The sequence below is a fragment of the Nomascus leucogenys genome, chromosome 18, assembly GCF_006542625.1.
Source record: "Nomascus leucogenys isolate Asia chromosome 18, Asia_NLE_v1, whole genome shotgun sequence".
Classification (NCBI taxonomy): domain Eukaryota; kingdom Metazoa; phylum Chordata; class Mammalia; order Primates; family Hylobatidae; genus Nomascus; species Nomascus leucogenys.
The window spans coordinates 71,566,828-71,582,986 of NC_044398.1; the positions used below are offsets into that span (position 1 = coordinate 71,566,828).

The 16,159-nt window shown below is 38.8% G+C and overlaps 1 protein-coding gene across 1 annotated transcript in view; it reads left to right on the forward strand.

The window, feature by feature from the left end:
* ZSWIM6 (zinc finger SWIM-type containing 6) overlaps window positions 1–16,159 on the forward strand; it is a 219,299-nt gene that overhangs the window by 58,779 nt on the left and 144,361 nt on the right. The gene's annotated exons all lie outside the window — the stretch shown is intronic.

A 16,159-nucleotide genomic window follows, 5' to 3' on the forward strand; every position in this document is an offset into this window, starting at 1 on the left:
CATGAGCCACCACGCCCAGCCCATCAGCCTTTATTTTTTAACTCAATACTTTGGCTATTTTTCCATGTTAATGAAGATGATCTAAAATGGCCATGTTGTGTTCATATATATAAAATCTGTTTCTCAATACATTTATTTATTTATTTATTTTTTTGAGACAGTCTCGCTTTGTCACCCAGGCTGGAGTGCAGTGGTGCGATCTCAGCTCACTGCAACCTCCGCCTCCCGGATTGAAGTGATTCTCCTGCCTCAGCCCTCCTGAGTGGCTGGGACTACAGGTGCACGCCCGCCACCATGCCCGACTAATTTTTTTTTTTGTATTTTTAGTAGAGACAGGGTTTCACCACCCTGGTCAGGCTGGTCTCGAACTCCTGACCTCATGATCCACCCGCCTCGGCCTCCCAAAGTGCTGGGACCACAGGCGTAAGCCACTGCACCCGGCCTCTCAATACCTTTTTAATAGGTATTTAGTTTTTCACTATTATGAACAATTCTACAATAAACATATTGGTGTATTCATCTTGCCCACTTACATTCTGAGGGCAAATTTCTAGAAGTAGAATTGCTTATACAATTTTATTTTACATATAGTTATGCTTTATAGGAATATATTGAGAAATGTTTAATTTTTTATAGTCAGCACTCCCAGAAAGCTGATAATTTGTGCCTTTAAAAACCTACTTTTAGGCCGAGCGTGGTGGCGCATGTCTGTAATCCCAGCTGCTCAGGATGCTGAGGCAGGAGAATCACTTGAACCAGGGGGACAGAGGTTGCAGTGAGCCGAGATCGCGCCATTGCACTACAGCCTGGGTGACAGAGTGAAACTCTACCTCAAAAACAGAAAACAAAAAAAAAATCTACTTTTAGATGGAGTGTACTGTGCATCCAGTAGGGCAAAAATCATTCAGATTGCTAGACTTGAGGGTTCTTGGGTCTGGTTTTTTGTAACTTTTTTGTCTTCTTCTTTACGTCTTTTCCAAATATGCTGCTTTTAATCTGCAGGGGGCTTGGAAACAATATAACCAACCTTATTATATGATGTATAAAATAGAAGCAAGCAACCCGAGTCAAAGTATGTGGAGTGTTCTAGTGGTAGGGGTGGGATAGGAACATTGTTGGCTGTTTGAATTTTGCATAGGTAAGGACTTTGTTTTAGTTTGGGGAATATTTATATTGATGCTCTGTTTGATTAAATTATTTCTGTTACAGAGCAGCCATTTATTGATGAATGTAGGAGACAAAGCCATATAAATGGAGATAAAAGGCAAGCTCTTATGATTAAAAGAAAATTCCCATCCTTTAGATTACACCAGTACTCCCAGGAAGTACTAGTGCAGTGTCTGCCTCCTCACTCCTTCCTTCTCTGGCACATCCCACTTGGAGTGCTCCTTTTTGGGAGAGTGTGCCCTTGTCTCTGGACATGTGCCCTGGGCTGTCAGGCAGTGTCTTCTCCAGGGCTGGGAGTGAAGACTCAGCCAAGTCCTGACTGCTTGCACCCTGGCACCACCAGCATGGGAAGAATTCCCTGGCCTGCTAAGGAATACTAATTCTTCCTCCAGTATTGACTGTTTGGTTTATACCAGCACTGGGTCAGTCCTGAGAATTCAGAGCTGACTCAGACCTTTTCCCCATCTTTTGGGGCTCACTGGGTGGAAAGTAAGATGACTCACGTTAAGTACCCTCTGAATGGTGTATATGGTATATATGAGGGGGGAATTATCAGTTCTTCCTGTGGATCTGTGAAGTTGTCCAAAAGAGAAAGGGACACTTGGATTCAGTAATGGCAAATGAAAGGAATTAACAAGGCAAATACTGGCCGGGCGCGGTGGCTCACGCTTGTAATCCCAGCACTTTGGGAGGCCGAGGCGGGCGGATCACGAGGTCAGGAGATCGAGACCACGGTGAAACCCCGTCTCTACTAAAAATACAAAAAAAAAATTAGCCGGGCGTGGTGGCGGGCGCCTGTAGTCTCAGCTACTCGGAGAGGCTGAGGCAGGAGAATGGCGTGAACCCGGGAGGCGGAGCTTGCAGTGAGCCGAGATCGCGCCACCGCACTCCAGCCTGGGTGACAGAGTGAGACTCCGTCTCAAAAAAAACAAAAAAACAAAAAAACAAACAAAAAAAAACAAGGCAAATACTGTTAGGAGGGCTTACAGGTGGTTGGCCAGAGGAGGGGGTATGGAAAGGCATTCTAGGCAGCAAGTAAAGCTTGTGCAAAAATGTGGGAGTCTGAAACAGTTATCCCCTTTTTCCAATTCAGATTCTGCACAGCTGCCACAGGGGGTACCAAGTGTTAGAGGATGGTGCTGCAGAAGAGGAGATGGCAGAGGCAGGTCAGACCATAGTGGACCTTGTGTGCCATGATGAGGAGTTGAACTTGATCCTCTGGGGACAGAAGACTGTCATCATGAGGATTTAATTAGCTCTGTGCTTTGATGTATGGGCACAGTCATGGTGAACAAATAGCCCATTGTGCTCATTTTGGGGAGTTATAAAATCACTTTTATAAGTTAGGGGATGTGTTAAGCATTAGTACCAAAGGGGGTACATTTATAATGCAACTCATCCTCCTTTCAGTGCTCTCATGGCCTGGAAGGTGAGCAGAAAGCATCCTTTAATAAAGGGGGCACAATTTCAGTCAGATTGTGTAACTTCTCAGTGCTAAGACAACTTCTCTAGGTGGTCCAACTTGGTGAAGGTATAAAGGTGTGTTGGTGGGGGGCACTGGGTGTGTCCTTGCCCAGTCTTGCCTGACAGACCAAGAGAGGACAGACAGCAGGCTATGTAGAGAGTAAGAGCAGTCTTTGTGCAGTGCAAAAAAAGGCCATTTGCTGTGCATTGATTTTTTCCCCCCATTCATACCTGTACACAGATACGGATCTATCAGGGTATCATTTTTGAATACTGAGTTAAGCAATATCAGAGTTAAGATAAAAATCAACGGTTTAATTGATTAAATGAGCACAGGGCTATACACATGATGATAGCTCAGTAACTGATTTTTTAAAAACATGAGTTTAAAACAATGGATTTCAAAAATTGAAAAACACTCGGTTAAAAATTTCTATGCTGCTTTTTGATATATCAGGAAAGATTAATATTTATAATTTCTAATTTATAAATTAAGATATTCTATTCACTTGACCTTTTAAGCAAAGTTTTTATAAGTAAGCCACAGTAGGCCATGAACTACATTAGTTATCTGCTATTAGAGTGTTCTCAGAGAATTTATTTTCCTACAAAATTATTCAGATGGAGTAAAGAAAATTGCTTTACTCAGTGCGGGTGGGGGTGTAGTGGGCTGTTGACTTTGAATACTTTATTAAGCTCTTTTTTTTTAATGGGAGGTATTGATTTAAGGCATTCTAAATCATTGTATATTGCTTAGAAACTAAAAGATCTGGAGAGTTTGTGCTTCTGTACAAGTCTACAGATAAACCGAGATTGGAAAGTACAGTCTGGTGTTTGGAGGCAGACATGATCTTGGGCAGGGTGAACCAGAAGGCTGGATTTGGCTTCTACTTACACCAGCATTGCTAGCTGTGGGCTTTGGATCTATTACTTTTCTTTATCACCTTCATCTTCCTCATTTGTAAAATTATCCCAACAACACGTAACCTTCCTGACCATGCATATTTATTTTGAGAATTGAATGTTTTTTGGCCAGGCGCAGTGGCTCATGCCTGTAATCCCAGCACTTTGGGAGGCTGAGGCGGGCGGATCACAAGGTCAAGAGATCGAGACTATCCTGGCCAACATGGTGAAACCCTGTCTCTACTAAAAATACAAAAATTAGCTGGGTGTGGTGGCACACACCTGTAGTCCCAGCTACTCAAGAGGCTGAGGCAGGAGAATCACTTGAACCGGGAGGCGGAGGTTGCAGTGAGCCGAGATCACGTCACTGCACTCCAGCCTGGTGACAGAGTGAGACTCTGTCTCAAAAAAAAAAAAAAAAAAAAAAGAGAGAATTGAATGTTTTCATTCAAATGTGAATAAAACATTGTATTTAACTTGGAAATTCTGAACAAATGTAAGATGGCAGTGTTGGTGACAGATTCTTTTCTCAATGGCATAGTGTTATATTTTAGTTTCATTCATACTGGCCTGGTTTAAATAGTTTACCAAGGTTGGTGGGTTATCTACACTTCAAAATTAATTAAACATTTTAAAATTAAGTTTTTGGTTAAAATTTTTACCTGTTGCTAAATAAAAAATATACAGAAAACACAGATTTTTTTGGGAGAAGGGGGAGTTAAATGAATTATTCTTCAATGTCTTCCAAATATTCCTTATTAAATTGTTGAAGTGGACATAGTTATTCTCTTAGGAGTATTATAAACATAATAACAATAAATTTGTTTGCCCTTACAGAGTTTAAAATGATTGTTACCAGTTTACAGGTTAGGTAGGGGACTGCTTCTCAGAGACGGTAATGACTTACCCATGATTGTCCCAATATTCAGCAGTAAGAAAAGACGTGGAACTAGAACTGAGTTCTGTTGCCATATTGTCAATATTTGGCTGAATTTGTTTGTTGTACAAAATAACCAGGTTTTTCAATTTTGGACATTGATTTAGACTCAATCTAAAAACCATTAAATTAGTTCAGGCTGTACCTTCCTGTACCCCAAAAACATTATCCCAGTTATGTGTAATACTGTACATATATCTAAAACATCTTATACAAATGTTTTTATGTAATCAAAATGAATTTTCTTAAATTTAAATAAATTGGATTTACCACTGATAAATTTGATTTTAATCAGATTCACCTTGAGTGTTTTATTAGGGAGTTAGTGAAGTGCCCCCAGGGGGTGACAATCATGACTATAAATCCTCATTTCAGGAGAAAAATGGCAGTTTGTTTTTGTTGGTCTGCACGTGCTGTGAATCATCAGCCCTGCAGTAGGGTCCTCCAGGGACTGTGGCATGCACAGCCCATCAGTGACAGCCAAGCTGTTGTAAGTGACTTCTTCTTCTTTTTTTTTTTTTTAAGAGGCAGGTTACTTTATTTGTTTCAAAAACATGAACCTTTAAAAGAATTCCGAAAGTAGCACACACATTGAAAACTATAATCAAACATACTAAAGGAAAATGTTAAGTGACTCCTACAATTTTAGCATAGAAGTAATCTCCACCTAAATTTTGAATTAAATCTTTTGTTGTGAGTGACTTCTGAAGGGGATGGAGTCCTTGTTGTCTTTTTAGCTCACTAACTCCAAGTGTAGAGAATGGGCTCTATGGTCCAAATCTACTTAATCCACGTTGAGAGGGAACAGAAAAGGAGTTTGGTCCCAGTGCCTAGCACAGAAAGAAATGAAATTTACCTATTAATGTAACTATTAAGAGACTTCCCACTTTACCTTCAAAACAAAAGGAATATCGTTTTCATGTCTATACTTAGTCTTCCCTGCTGCCCTGTAAGCCTCTAGTTGCAAAACAGAATCTCAATAGTATTTCAGAGAATGGGACTTCTTGCCACCTGATTCCTGTGAAACTCTTAAGTGTCTTGGGCCCTGCTCTCTTGCTGTGGTTCCAGTTGTTGTGTGGAGTCTCACAGCAGGGGTCCCCAACCCCCGGGGCCATGGAACCCTAAGGGTCCCTGGCGATTTAGGAACTGGGCCACACAGCAGGAGGTGAGTGGCAGGCAATTGAGCCTTACTGCCTGAGCTCCGCCTCCTGTCAGATCAGCAGAGATTCTGATTCTTATAGGAGGGTGAACCTTATTGTGAACTGTGTATGCAAGGGATCTAGGTTGCACACTCCTTATGAGAATCTAATACCTGATGATCCGAGGTGGAACAGTTTCATCCTGAAACTATCCACCTACCCCTAGTTCATGGAAAAATTGTCTTTCATGAATCGGTCCCTGGTGCCAATAAGGTTGGGGACTGCTGCTTTTATAGTGTCAGCTCTCCTTGAGCAACTAGCCAGGCAATGTTGTACAGTGCTTAAGATTTGGGAGCATGAAGTTCTGCATTTGAATCCTGGTTCCAGCACTTAGTAACTCTTGACCCTGGGCAAGTAACTTAATCTCTTGGAACTTCGTTTTTCCTCATCTGTAAAATGCAATAAAATATTTATCAACATGCTTATAAAGTGCATAGCACAGTATTGTGGTACCTGATTAGCCCCAGCAGAGGTTCATTACAATTTTGATTCTTAGGATTAAAGTAAACATTGTATAATTTCAGTTCTGAGAATAAATTTCTCTGAGTTATGAAGCAAACTGAATTTGTGTACTAGTGTCATTAGGATGCTTTTTAGTGAGAGAAGGAAGGATGACCTTGAGCTTATGGCGGACTGGTAGTGCAGCAGGCTGAAGGAGAGCAAGTTGTGTATAGTTGGTTGGTTTTTTTTTTTGTTTTTTTTTTTGAGACAGAGTCTCGCTCTGTCACCCAGGCTGGAGTGCAGTGGTGAGATCTCGGCTCACTGCAACCTCCGCCTCCTGGGTTCAGGTGATTCTCCTGCCTCAGCCTCCCAAGTAGCTTGGACTACAGACACATGCCACCATGCCAGGCTAATTCTTGTTTTTTTTTTTTTTTTTTTTTTTTTAGTAGAGATGGGGTTTCACCATGTTGGGCAGGCTGGTCTCAAACTCCTGACCTCAGGTGATCCGCCCGCCTCAGCCTCCCAAAGGGCTGGGATTACAGGTGTGAGCCACTGCGCCTGGCTGTGTATGTTTTTTTTTTTTAAAAAGATAATCAATGTCTATTATTTGAAAAATGTGTTTTATTTGAAAACACTGAGTTTGTCTAAATATGGATTAAATCTTAATATGTGACTTCATTGAGAAAATTCTTAGCGTTGGCATTCCAGTTTATCTCACACACTGAAATCTCTTTATTTACCACAACAGATTCCATCTCTGTCTTTTGACTGAGGTGAAAACATAAGACCTTCTTTTGCCTTTTCCACAATCTGTCAACGCCTACTGAGTTGGACGAAAGGTTTAAGCACAGTGAGGCTTCATCTTCATGTTCCTGAGGGACCAGAATCCTCTGGTTACAAAGCCCTCAGAGCTAAATTCTTAGTGGGGACACATGTACAGTATCAGTGTGCATTCAGGGTTGGTGTTTCTTCGGCTATCTGAGTAACTTTGAACATTACAAAAAGAAATGAAAAACAATCAAAATCTCTCGTCCTAAACATTGTAATTGGTTTCTCCAATTTCTACTTCCCACGTCTGAATGAACTTGTAAGAAGAAAATGCTTCCTCTGTAGGTGGCCTGGTCAGGTTGGCCTGATACCTGGAGTGAAAAGATTGGAACAGAGTAAAGAGCACAAATCTGGGACCCTGGAAAACTGCCCTCTGGTCCTGGTTTTGCTGTTTAATGATTGTTATAACTAAACAAGGCAGTTTGCAGATCTGGCTGTAGTTTTCCTACCTGTACACTTAGGGGTATAGATGATCTCCAGAATTATGGAATCACAGGGTTGGAAGTAGCTTTGTGCAACCTTCCTAAAGAGCATGGACATGATCTTTGAAGCAGCCTTGACAGGTCGCCATTCCATCTCCATTTGTCTGTGTTCAGCCTTTGCTTGGCTTCCACTCTAGAGATGCGGAACCGTTGGTTTTCAAGGTAGTTTTGAGCAACTTAATATTAGGTAGCTTTTCCTAGTGTATGCATTCCTTGCCCTCTTGTAGTCCTAATTCTATGTTTTTCATCTTTTATGTGACAAATCTTTAGATATTGAACAAGAATTATGTCAGTTCTCTTTCCAGTTACGCTGCAAAAGCTCTGTCTGCCCTCCCTCCCTCTATGATGTGATTTCAGACCCTTCACAATTATGCTAGCTTTCCTGAAATGTTCCAGTTTTTCATTGCCACTTTTAAAGTGGGATTCTCAGGAAAGCATATAATACTTCAGATAGGATGTGAGCAGCACAGGGCATGCCAAGAAGGTTTAAAAACTGTAATTTGATGAGTACAGCCCAAGTTGATTTTTTGTTGTTACTGGTTTCTTTTATAGACAACATCTGTCTGTGACATACTTGATGTTTTATTTCACATGGATTGATTGCTCATAAGCAAGGCCTCATGTTATAGATGGGCAGCTTATTTTTTTGGCCCTTGGCAGTGCTTTATATTTTTTCTTTTGTGGATTATTTTATATCTGCTCCTTGTTCTGCCTGCTGAATCCTTCTGAACCTTTCATCTGCTCTGGGAATTAGTGATCCTGTCAGGCTGTTGTCTCCTTATTATCCTGACTGATCATACCTTTGAGTCCATCCCAAGTGGTTGATAAAAACGTTGACCAGGGCAATGTCAAGTAGAGGCTCTTGTGGTAAACTGCTGGGGTCTTTCTGCTGTCTTTACATTTGGCTGGTGGGGAACCCTGACAGTGTTTCCAGGCTCCTATTGACAATGTGTTTTTATTCTTGGTTAGATTTAATTTAGATGTAATTTGTCCTGCTCTGAAGTCTTGAACTCAGTTTGTTTTCTCATTAATTTATCGTCTTCTGTTTTGAAAATTCTGTCTTTGTTTTTATGTGTATACACATTTGGATTAGTGGTGTTAGCTATTTACCCCCCGACAATTATTATGTTCTAGTTAGCTTTTGCTTTAGTGGTCTTTACTAATACTGCCACCAACCCCTCACCTATCTTTTCTTTCCTTTTTTTTTTTTTTTTTTTTTTTTTTTTTTTTGCATTCCTGACCTGGAGTGCCTAGTACTGAGTGCTAAATGGGGGTTGGGATGGTGGTGCTGGTGGAGCAACAGAAGGAAGAAATTTCTTAAGAAGGTTTCCAGTCTTTTTTCCAGAGGTATCGCTACAAATACATGTCAAGATTTTTCAAAAGACTGTAACTTTAAACAGTTTAAGAATATTCTGTTGGAGATAAAGTTTAAAAAGCAATTCATAAAGAGAAACATACTGAAGTCTTACTCCAGATATCCTGATGGATGCTGTATGTTGAAAAAATTACATTTTAGAAAATAAAAGGTATGTAGATACCCTTTATTATGAGGTTTCATAAAATATCTCATGTTATGAGGTATATGAGATAGGTTAAAAAATCTGAATGACATTTACCTGACAAATAGCTAGTAAAAAACATACTGTATAAGAATGTAATAGGATAATGGTGCATCAGAAATACTACATAAATTATCTGTCTAAAGAGAGGTGTCAGGGTTTGACATGGAGATAGTTTATAGGGTAGGCCACATCTGCATTATTGTGTTTTGTAACTTGTTCTTCGTAATATAATTTACTTAGTTGCATCAACCTATATGACCTTTTCTTAATTTGATGTACTACAAAAGAAGCTTTAGCATAAATGTTTTCAAAATAATATCACTGCCCAAATGTCCCATTAAGTCAAGCATTTTATGAATCAGTAAGACCAGTCTCCTCTCCCTGCTGTCATTTCTTTTGTCCTTCCCCTTTTCTCCCTCCTGCCAAGTACTTGCATATCTGTGTGCTTATGTTAGCAGCATCCACACTGATACCTATTCTCTTTTTTTTCACCCTAGCTCCAGGGGTAAAAGGAGAGACTGAAAAAAAAATATTCTGGAAGTCTTAGATATGGGATAAAATTCAAGGAATGATTTCTTATCATCTTGTCACCTTTAAAATGTCGTTAATGGAACATGTACATCCTGAGTTTGTGGTAACAGTTAGTAGATATTTCTGTGTTTGGGATGCTCTTTAGTGTAAAATATCAAGCAGCAAATAGAGCACACATTCTGTAGAATTAAAGAACCTTAGAAAAGATGACTATAAAAATTTTAAGTACATTTAGGGGAAGGAATGATTCAATGGAGAGAATGAATTTGAAGATATATCCATAAATGCTTGAAGTTCTAATGTGGTTTTTAGTTACAGTAGATCTTTTAAAACTACAATGGAATTTTGCCATTATGTCACTCATTATAGTTGGAATTCTCCTTTAACTAGATTTGTCTTCTGATTTATATGAAACCTTAATTGCTTGAAGTATAGACTTAAGTTAAAATTTTGTAGCATGGATTCCAGAGATTCTAGTTTTTTTTTTTTTTTCCCCAGGAAGAAAAACAGGAAGTACTATGTCCAGAAACTAACCAAATGAAGGTGTTTTTAATGACTAACTTTCTTCAGAGAATAAGATACTGTATGGTTTCTAGATTACAGAACTCCAATATAAGGTTTTGCATTTGTATCCAATAACAACTTAGGAAATTTAAAGTTGTTATTCCCACAATAATTATTACTTTGTCCCTGTGGCAATATTTAGAATTTGCATTTTTGGGCATAATATCTTATTTATATTTCACTGTATTTATAGTTGAACCTTATATCTAAATGAATGAGAGAAATTAACTCATTTTTGTATATAATTTAATTGTGTAGCATTCACTAATTGCTAATGATTTGCACACATGAACAAATCAAACAAAAATCTGCTCTTATGTTGTACACTTAGGTAATATGGTGGTAAATGCATGTATCTAACTCTGGATCTCATGGTAAAATTAAGAGAGTAATTGTGCATTACACCAGGAATAACATGCTGTTTACAAATGGATGTCACTTGCAAAGTTTACACATCTGATTTATAAGAAACAAAGATTTCAGACTTAATTGAGGACACATGTCTTTGATAGCTTTCTTGAGGTAACTCTAGTCCTTTAAGACTATCTTGAAACCATCAGCAGGATTTATTTTAAAAATCCTCCAATTGAGGCAGCCATTTAAAATTGAGTAATTATTCCCTGGGGCCCAGTTCTTTATTACCAAAAGTATAGAGTTTTTAGGGTTTAGAACTCTCTTGGGCTCTTAAAGCCATGTTGTTTAGAAAAATTGAAATGTAAAAAATGGCCTAAGATTTCTAAACCATGTGACCTGTGGTCAGTCCTATTCCTCTTGCTATAGAGCAGGGAACCATTGTAAACAGGAAAATTCTAATCCATATGCAGCTAGCAACTTCAGCCTTTCACAGACTAACAACTAAGACCACTATAAGCCCTATAGCTCCTTTATTTCTTGCATGGGTGCCTCATCACATGGAGGCCAGGGAAGAAGGAGCCTGGGAAAAGGAACACTTTGTCTTCAGATTTAGAAAGCACACTTGGAAAAGAAAAGAGAATCTTTTGAATAAAATCAGAAGGGAATACACGCCTGTAAACAAGATTCTGGAATCGTACAAAATAATGTATGCTTAGACTGTGCGTGTGAGTTGAAAACTTTTTTGGCCAGTGTAGATTTTTGTCATAAGAGGAAGCAGTTTTTAATGTGCAGTTCTTAGTTTTCAATCTTGGGAGCTTCTTGATAATTAAGTGATGTTTTTGACAGTGAGGAAATTAAATTATGTGGGAATTCAGTCCCTGAAGTATATTTTTGAGTAGCCTTCCTTGGATAGTTTAACTGTAGTCTTGTCTGCCCAGAGATGAATTAGGTGACTTCTTGAGGTCTCTTCAGTAGCCATCTTGGGAGGTTTAAAAGAGTAATTTTTTTTTTTTTTTTTTTTTTTTTTTTGAGACAGAGTCTCGCTCTGCCGCCCAGGCTGGAGTGCAGTGGCGTGTCTTGGCTCACTGCAAGCTCCGCCTCCCGGGTTCACTCCATTCTCCTGCCTCAGCCTCCCGAGTAGCTGGGACTACAGGCACCCGCCACCATGCCCGGCTAATTTTTGTATTTTTAGTAGAGATGGGGTTTCACCATATTAGCCAGGATGTTAAAAAAGTATTTTTTGTACCACAGGAAAACTTCCTTCCCATTTTCTCACTTACCAGTTGCATTCTTAAAATGATTGCATTTTTTCCCCCTTGTTCCCAATGGTTAAATTTTATTTACTTTCTGATATTTAGGGGAAAGAATGGCATAAATTGAGGCAGATGAAAAATTTCAAAGGGCTGCCATTGCCCTCTTGAAGTTCACATTGTCTCCAGCTCCTCTAAGCCATGGCTACCACCTCTCAAGGCAAACTCCCATCCCTGTTTTGCTGTCTTTGGCTAGGATTTGTTGGTAGGCAGCAGACCTTATGATAGAGGAGGGAAGATGAACTTTAAAGAGAAAAGTTCTATAGCCACTGTTGCTAAAGCTTTTGCTCTTTCTGTTCTTTTCTGCCAGTAGCTGCCTCTTTGTTTGCTGGGAGAGAAGTAGGAGAGAGAAGCTAAGTCCAAGAGAGGAGAGGGATTTCACCACCTCCTTTAGCCTCCTTGCTCCTTTCATGGCTCTGCCCCATATTCTCATTTTCCAAACATCCCAATCACCTAGAGAGGGTTGTTTTTTTTGTCTTCAGGTTTTTGGTTGTTTTTATAAAATAGAGTTCTTGGGCCCCACTTTTAGTTATTATACTTAAGGAAGTCTGGGGCTTGAGTCCTGAGAATCTGTGTATTTCTTGAGTTATGCAGGTAATTTTTATGCCCAGTCAGATTTGAGAACTGTAGGATATGTTTCCCACCCTAACCTTTGGAGGTCAGGGCCCTAAGTTATAGGAGTCACTACCAGTAGCAGAAATGGTTGGGCTTACAATATGACAAATAGGGCCATAAATATGAAGGGTTTCCGAACCAACAGCCAGAGCTTCTAGGAGTGAGAGACCAGTTGAACTCAACTGTAATTATCCTGTTGTAGGGGTTAGTTGCTATAATAGCTATATTTAAGGTGTATTAGCTTTTGTCTTCTTTTATATTCCTTTTCATTTGTTGATGGAAAGCTGTGTTTGAAGATATGGTGGGTTAACCTCCAACCCCCAAAGATGGGATTAATCAAAATGTATACTTTGTTCACATAAGTGGGATGTCTTAAGTAGATTTTTTAAATAAATAGGATCCACAGTTTTCCTCTTTGTAGTGGCCTGTCTAGTGGAGTATAGTTTCTTTCATCTTTGTATTAGTGAGAATTTAAATATATTTTGATGACATTTCTCTTTCAGTTTCTTCACCACAACCACCATCATCATCACGGAGAGGCTAATAGACTTTATGAGGGGCTAACTCCTCAGAGGAGGAAGAAATTATGGAAGTGGCATTTGAACTGAGCCTTTAAAAAATAAGAGAAGATTTGCATTAGAGATTGGTATTTTCTGTTCTTGGGAGGATATTCCAGATACAGGAAAACTTGAGCAAAGACAACAGGCATGTTTGAAAAACAGTAGGCTTTGCTTCCATGAGGCCAAAGTGTAGGCTCTGTAAAACACAAGAGTAGAAGAGTAGATTAGAGGCAGAGTGTCAAGAGCTCTAAAGTCATTTCTGTTTGGACTTTATTCTCAGTGTCATAGTTTCTGTATGGAAAGGGGCTCAGAGTTTAAAAGAGTAACTCCATAAAAATAATTGTAGCACCACATCTTTATTTGGAAGATTAAAGTTTTTATTTGGATTATATTTCAGAATCTTAAAATGTATATATGTATGTATATGTATCACACAAAGAAATACCTTTAAAGACTTTTTCTTTATGTATAGTCTGTGGTCCTGTGAGGTCTGGGGCTTGGGACTACTGTGAAATAAATGATAACTTTGTCATTCAGTAGACAGCCTGAGCTGCATTAGGGTCTTCTGCATCTCAGGGTTGGAGGCTTCTCCCTGCTTGGGCAGAATTTCTCTTCCCTCCAGTCTTGGCCTCCCCCATTAACACACAGGTACTTTGAACTTTATGTCTGCAGGTCTGTGTCATTTTGCTATCTGTTTAGGGAACCACCTGCCTAACCTTATGAGGTCCTGTTCAAAACTGTGGTTCTGCTCTTTTCAGCAACTGATGATTATTGCATATCACTGTCTTTTAACATCTACTAAAGCTGAAAACATTTGTATACTTAATATATTAATAGTATATTACTTGTTTATCAGTATGATGGTTTACATAAATGTAAAGCCTAGAAATTTTATAGGGACCTGGTGTAGTAATCCCTAACAGATATTGAAAGAAAGGTAAAAATTAGTTGAAAGGACTAGATCATCCTTATTCCTCACTCATTTTTCCTTAAAGAATATATTAAAAGGCAAAGTTGCCTACAGTCAGCATCAAAATTTTGCTTTAACAATGTTTTCAACATTTTACATCTTTCTGGTAATTATATGAAGTCTATGAAGACTAAAATCTGTCATAATTGGTCAGAAGTAATATTTCTGAGTGGATATTTACTTTCAAAAAGCCTAAGTCTTTAAAGGTGGCACATGATACTATCATTTATCTCAGAAATCTTTTATTTATTTATTTATTTATTTATTTATTTATTTATTTATTTATTTATTTTGAGACAGAGTCTTGCTGTGTCACCCAGGCTGGAGTGCAGTGACGTGATCTCGGCTAACTGTAGCCTCTGCCTCCCGGGTTCAAGCGATTCTCCCGCCTCAGCCTCCTGAGTAGCTGGGATTACAGGCGCCTGCCACCATGCCTGCCTAATTTTTGTATTTTTAGTAGAGACGGCGTTTTGCCATGTTGGCCAGGCTGGTCTCGAACTCCTGACTTCAGGTGACCCACCCACCTCAGCCTCCCAAAGTGCTGGGATTACAGGCATGAGCCACTGCACCCGGGCTCTCAGAAATCTTAAAAAGGATTTAGTTTCATTTAAAAATAACAAACACAGTTCCCCAAATCTGAAATTTAGTTATTGAAACTGGATCATGTTGTCCATGGAAAACATATCTTACTTTACACCAGATATTAAAATTAACACTGATATAAGTGCAGCATAAAATTCCTCTGAGCCCCACTTTTGCATAAGAGAAATTATTGAATATGATAATGGTAGCATTTCAAATTAGTGAGAAAAGATAGGTTATTCAATTAGTGTTGAGACTAGTGGATATATATCTAGGAAAAAAAGTACAGACTCTAAATATTGAAAGGTAAAACTGAAAACATAAAAATATTTGAAGAAATCACTGGAAAATTCTTCTACAAACTGCATGGGGAATGACAGTCTGTGATAACAGTAACCAAGACCCATGAAAGAATAGATTGGTAACAATTCAGCTATATAAAAATCCCTAAATTTCTCTATGGCAGAAACCATGAAACAGATAAATTTACCAAACTGGAAAAAACATAAGCTCCTACAAAGCAGTAAGAAAATGATGAACAAATAGAAAAATGGGCAAAGGTGATGATTTAACAGTTCACAGAGAAATACAAATGGCTCCTAAAATATATAAAAAGACGCTCAACTTCATTCATAATATGAAAAATGTAAATTAAGACCACAGTAAGATACAATTTTTCGCAGATCTGTTTTCTAAAAATAAAATAAGCTTGAGAGAGAGCCTTTTATCTGAATTCTGGGACAGCCTGATTTGCATGAGGGAAATAGGCATCCTCCTGCACTGCTGGTGGGAGGGTAAAGGTACAGTCTCAGTGAAGGACAGTTTGCTGGTACCTCTCAGAATTACAAATGCATGTGTTTGTTTTGATGTAGCAATTTCCCATCTAGGAATTTATTCTAGAGGGACAGTCATACAAGATTTTCACACCAGCATTATTTGTAATAGCAAAAAGATGGGAAATTACCTAAATGCTCATATATAGGGGACTGCTAAATTGTGGAATTCCATGCAATTCTAAAAAAGAATAAGGAAGCAAAGTAGAGAACAGCATGTATAGAGTTTACCATTTTAAAAAGGAGAAAATAGAATATATGTGTATTTCCTTATGTATCACTAAAATACTTCTGGTTGAATACAAGAGAAGTAACAATTTATCATGGGATGAGAACAGGGCAACTGAGGGACGAAGTTGGAGGGAGATTTTATCACTTTTGTTTGTGTACCCTTTTGTTTTGGACCATTTGAAGCTATTGTCTCTTGACAATAATTTCAAGAAGATAAATTATGAAGGAGGGGGTCTAAAAAAAGCTTTAAAATACGTTGTTTTAATAAAATGTTTTAATTTCTTTGCTTGAAAATTAACATTGCTTTAAGGGGGAAACGGTGAGCAGTTTAGGGGAAGCAAGTGTGTTTAATTAAATTGCCTCTTCAGCAGTATTAAAAATCAGTCAGTTGTAAATTGGTGAGGAATATATTAAAACCCTGTGGGAGACCAAGTTCTGAAGTTTGCTTTGAAGTTCGACCAGGAAAAGAAGGGGTTAAAGGTGCGATGCAGGTAAAGGAAGGGTTAAGGGCATTATGCAAGCTGTTAAATAAAAAGGAAGTGCATTACAAAATGCTGAGCTCAGGAGTCTGGCTGCCAGCCAAGCTTGCTTTCCTCACTACAGCTGAGGGCTTTCGAAGCTTCCCA